A 6,000-nucleotide genomic window follows, 5' to 3' on the forward strand; every position below is an offset into this window, starting at 1 on the left:
TCAATATAAATCCATGTAATTAAAATGACATTAGAAACACTAATGGTCAATTCAGGTATGAAAATAATGATGGTAATGATTACTATTTATTGCTGACACTGTTATAAGTGCTAAAACTATGTTATTTCATCCTCACCACAACCTATGAGGAGGAGCTATTGTTGCCCAAATTTAAACATAAGAAACTAAAGGCAGGGCTAGCAAGTGGCAAGGGTAAGATATATCCTGTGCTTCCTGAGCCTATACATCTAACCAGGTTGTGCTACTCCCTCTCCCATGACAAGGCCTTCAACCTTGGGCAAAGTAAGATAAAACAACCTGGGGGCCATGTTTTTTCCCCATTAACTAGATGAAATTTTAAAATATTGATAATAGGAGTTCCTGCTGTAGTGCAGCAGGTTAAGGATCTGCCATTGTCTCTCTGGTGGCTCAGGTCACTGCTGGGGCTTGGGGTCAATTCCCAGCCTGGTACCATGGGTTAAGGATCTGGTGGTGCTGCAGCTGTGGTATAGATTGCAGCTGCAACTTGGATTCAATCTCTGGCCCAGGAACTTCCATATGCTATGAGTGTAACATAAATAAATAACTAAATAAAATATTGACAATAATCAGTGTGGTTTGGAGTTTTGAAGAAATATGTCCTATTTTACTGTGAAAGTTCTCTCCCATCTTGTCTCCCTTCCTGTGCCTCAGGTGTTTTCCCTGTCCTAAAGCTGAATGGCCTTCCTGTTGGTAGAACTGAAAATATTTGTTTTCATGCCATTTAATTATTTTGTACTGCTGCAAGTCCAATAGTGTGTAATATAGGTAAAAATATATAACACAGAAAGGAAATAAAATAGCATTACCTCCAAATATAAGTCTCCCTATACTTGTTTCCTAGGGCTGCCATAACATAAGACCACAAAATAGGTGGCTTAAAAAACAGAACTTTGTTGTCTCATGGCTCTGGAGGCTAGAGTTCCAAAAATCAAGGTTTCAGAGGGCCATGACCTCTCTGAAACCTGTAGGACTCTCCATCCTTGCTTCTTCTTAGCTTCTTGAATTTGGAAAGCAATCTTTGTTGTTTCTTGGCTGGTAGCTGCATCACTCCCAGTCCTCCATCTTCCTGTGGCATTCTCCCTGTGTCTCTTCATATTATATTCTGTGTATCTCTGTGTCTAATTTTCCCCTTTTTATGAAGACACTAGTCATATCAGATTAGGGCCCATCCTAATAAAATCATTTTAACTTGATTATCTCTTTAAGAACTTTATTTCCAAATAAGGCCACATTCTAAGATAGTTGAGATTAGGGCTTCAACACACATTTTAAGGGGGATACGATTCAACCCAGAATAACCACTTATGTTTTCATCTGTATTATATTCTTCTGGTAGTTTTTTTAATGTGGGAATTTATATAATTATTCATGTGTATGTGCATTTATAGAATTACGTACAAACATAAGATCACATTTACGTTTAGTTTTTTTTTTTTTTTCATTTTAGGGCCACACCTGCAGCATATGGAAGTTCCCAGGCTAGGGGTCTAATCTGAACTACAGCTGCTGGCCTATACCACAACTCCTGGCAACGCCAGATCCTTAACTCACTGAACAGGGCCAGGGATTGAACCCACATCCTCATGGATACTAGCAGGGTTTGTTACCACTGAGTCACAATTGGAACTCCTACATTTAATTTTGTAACTTTCTTGTCTCACTAATAACATTCTTCAAAGTCAGTGACTGTGAATGAACCTATACCATACAATCTATACCATATCAGATAGTAGCTATAATATCTGATATGGTATAGATCGTGAATCAATCTAGACCATAAAGATAATAGCTATAGTAATGCTTGATAGATATAGAAAAATAAATTAAAATGACTAAAATTTTTTTGTGTGCCAACTACGTTTTATGTATTGAGTCATTTAATAATCACAGCACCATTATGAGATAGATATGGTGTTAATCCTTATTTTATAGATGAAAAACTGAGGGACAGTGAGAATAAAGATTTGGCACATTTAGGGAGCAGCACAGCTTAAATTTGTATTCAGTACCTTATGCTCCAGAGTCTGGAAAAATGCCAAGATTTGTTAAGTATCAAGGGTGTTCTTGAGAGTTCCCATCGTGGCTCAGCGGCAATGAACCAGACTAGTATCCGTGAGGATGTAAATTCTATCCCTAGCCTTGCTCAGTGGGTTAAGGATCCCATGTTGCTGTGGCTGTGGTGTAGGCTAGCAGCTACAGCTCTGATTTGACCCCTAGTCTGGGAACTTCCATATGCCATGGGTGCAGCCCTAAACAATAAATAAATAAATAAATAAATAAATAAATAAATAAATAAATAAATAAATAAAGCATTCTGCACAAACAAGCATACTTCAGAAGGTCATTAAAAGTAACAATCAGGGAGTTCCCATTGTGGCTCAATGGTTAAAAAACCAACAGTGTCTGTGAGGATGTGGGTTTGGTCCATGGCCTTGCTTAGTGGGTTGAAGATCCACTGTGGCTGTGGCTATGGTGTAGGTCGCAAATGCAGAGCTTCAGTTTAACCCCTAGCCCAGAAATGTCCGTATGCCACAGGTGTGGCTGTAAAAAGAAAAAAAAAATGTAATACTCAGTATGTTAATATATCATAGACAATATCTGGATCTAGTGAAAGAAAGGTGGTTTGTGACCATTGTGAGAGTACACTACAGAATCCACAGTGCAGTGGGAAAATGAGTCTGTTGGAAGCAAAGAATGTTAACAGGGAATGCAGAAAATGCTCACTGGAACTTTGTCTTTAAAGAGGGAGAGAGAAAAAGAGACAGACAGATATTGGAGGTGGGGGGGGAGGGTTATCCTGTGGCTGAATGAGCATGAGGAATTGAGAATTTTTTAATCTTCAATACCTTGAAACTTGATTAAGTTTAAAAGTTAAAGATGTAAAAGAGCTATCTCTTCTCAGATTTAATCCTTGAATTTTCCCATATATTCATTTCCCCTGTTACCCTCCTATTTCCAATGTAGATTTAATGCAATGCCTCCAATGGAACAGTATGGGATTTAACAATATATATTCAGTTATGAGTAAATAGAAGGAAGAATACTTTTGTGTCCAAGAAATGGTAGTAATTTGTGGATTTTTTTCCCACAGAGAGGCAGCAAATTGCTGAAGTCCTGGTGCAGTGTGGTTGGATGACGCCTGATCTGAGGACCCCTGCCCTGGTGATTATGGGGTGGGTCCAGGATTCTCCTTTAAATATATGAACATGCCAAGCAGTCCAGGAGCAGCAGTTAGGCAAACACGGCACCTTGCTGCCCTGGCACCATCTCTCACTGAGCTCACCAAGTGAGTCAAAGGCAAGCCTGTCTTCCCAGCATAGCGACCTGGTTTAGTATCTGCTCTGAAGCACTATGTGGAACAATTCTTAAGGGTTTCTGAATCACCCCAAAAAGTAGAGAATCTATGCTCACAAACCTTTGAGCTTAAGACAAATCAGAGAGATAGTTGCTCCCTTTATCTGGATACCTGTATTCTTATTATGAGAAAAAAGTGAGAAATGATTTATAACTTCTAAAACTGCTACCAATGGAAAGTGATTTCTCTGATAATTTAGAAAAAAAAGAAAAATAATCACTGGGCCAGTTCCATAGGGTTTACAAAAGAAAAGCATCACCCCATCTTATTTTATTTCATATACTTCCCCATCCCACTTTTTAAGTCTATGTTATTTCCTCAAGAATAATGTGTGCAATGTGACCCAGAAAGAAGAGACTTTGCAGAGGAGCACTACGATAGAACACTGGGGACCAGGCATACTGTAGGATCTTGGGTAAATAATTTCCCCAGTGCTGGTTGTTTTTGGACGACACCTCTCAGATAGATGTAGGGGTTAAAGAGATCCCATCTGGGAAAGCGCGTATGATAAAATGTCATAAAACTAAATATATACACAAATATGAGCACATGTAAAATGGTGAAATCTGAAGGCCAGTGGGTTAATCTGCCATCAAGAAATTAGTCAGTATTCAATCTAAGAAAGAAATGGAAAATATAATTTGCACCAACCTGAGAATTACAACCCAGGAGGCACTCCTTCAGAAAGCTCTGGGTACTATTCCCAAGAGGTAAAGGGGAAGAACAGTATATGTGATTTTAGAGAAGGGCTGGATACAATCAAGCATACAACTTGGTGTGCAAGAAACAGATATCTTAGTTCACAGTTTTAGGGCTTTTCTAGGTATGAAAAGATGCAAGAAACTGGGTACAAAAATTTTTCCCTGAAAATCTTAACTACCCAAAAGCCTGTTCTGCCACTTTTCCCAGAACATAGAGTGCCTCATTCCTGATTTCCACCGTGAACTACTTTCAGGGTATGTTGAAGTTTAGAGACATAGAACGTACTGGTGCTCAATCTACTTTAGTTGGCAGTGCACTCTCATGGTCATAAATTTGAGCAAGGTTTTGGAAAGCATTTCATGACCATTTTGTCCCACGGTGCTAGGAATGCTAATTCCCAGGTCAGGCCAGGAATTTCTTGACAGGCCACCCAATGTGCTATTACTGGACTAGGTTTTATCAACAATTTCCAAAAGTCTCTAGACCACCTGTCTTACTAGTCTGTTATGGTCTAGGAAACTACTCCCTTTTATCACTTCTTCCCATATTGATTGATTGATTGATTGATTGATTGATTAATCTCATATAGAACTACATATTTGGTCAATTGTTTCAAGTCACCTAGTCTTCATTATTTTTATTGGAGACTCAGTCACACATTTGGTAATGCAACAACGATTTTGAAAAGTAGGCAGGATACGAGTAATATATCCAGTGACATTAATAAGATCAAAAGTAAGTATGTAAGCTAAGAACTTCCATTAGGTGCAGCCCTATATCTCCCCAGGTTGTCTGACCACTGTTCTGCACCAATCACTGTCTTTGAGGGAAATGACATGGTGACATTGTACACAAAGTTCACCAAAGATGTTTGCACATACAAGTTGAGTGGTGAATCATCATCACCCTTTACAGGATTGAGAAAGGAATGTTATCTTCTAAGGAGTTACAGGGCTGGCATCAGATAAAGAAAAATTGTTCTTGTGGTTAAGTAGGTATTTCTGCCATTGGGGAGATGTGGTCAATGCATAATACAGATGCACAATGCACACTAGAGGGGAGGAAGGAGGCCCAAACAAGCAGAGAAAAATTGTATGTTTAAATTTATCTTGTCTTACTTTAAAATATGAATTTTATTTTGTCATATCAATGTCAATTTTCTATTTGTGATATTTTACTGTAGCTACACAAGTTGCCATAGAGGGAAAATGAGTAAGGGGCATAAGACGTCTCTCTATTGTTTTTCCACAACTATAGGTAAATCTACAATAGTCTAAAGAAAGTTTTAAAAAAGACATGGCTGTTCTCAACCAGAATACTAATACAAACTCATCCAATTGAATACTTATTATGAGCCAGGCACTGGGGCAGGTGGCTTTACACAAATTGCTTCCTGATTTGCCCTTAACATAAGGGTTGCCTATTGACCTGGCATCCATATAGTTTAACACTTGTCCAAAAATCTTCATTGTTAAACAATGTATTATTATTTTTGATATTTACATTAAAGTATTACTGAGTCCAAATTCATACCACTTGCCACATGACAGACCAATAAATTGAGAGACAAGGTGTTGGGGCAAAGAAAATCGACTTTATTTGGAAAGCAAGCAAGATGAGAAGATGGCGGAGTAATATCCTAAAGAACATCTTAATTTGGGGTCAAATTCAAGCTTCTTTTAGGCTAGTGAAGGGGACAGCAGGAGGAGGTGAGGTCAGGAGGTGAGGAATAGCCTCAAGCAGCGAGGCACCAGTGGTCTGAGAGAGGTTGCGAAAATTCTTGGTTCTTGGTCAGTTGACTCCCATTGACGTTAATCTGGTCTGGTCAAGATGTTCCTGCAAAAATAGATAAGAGAAATGTTAATTTTTTTTGTTCTTATTTCCTTATCACCTCAGGGAAG

The sequence above is a fragment of the Sus scrofa genome, chromosome X (genome assembly GCF_054392235.1).
Source record: "Sus scrofa isolate SSC_HxYL_T2T_F1_AM1 chromosome X, Sscrofa_HxYL_maternal_Yorkshire_Landrace_v2.0, whole genome shotgun sequence".
Taxonomy (NCBI): domain Eukaryota; kingdom Metazoa; phylum Chordata; class Mammalia; order Artiodactyla; family Suidae; genus Sus; species Sus scrofa.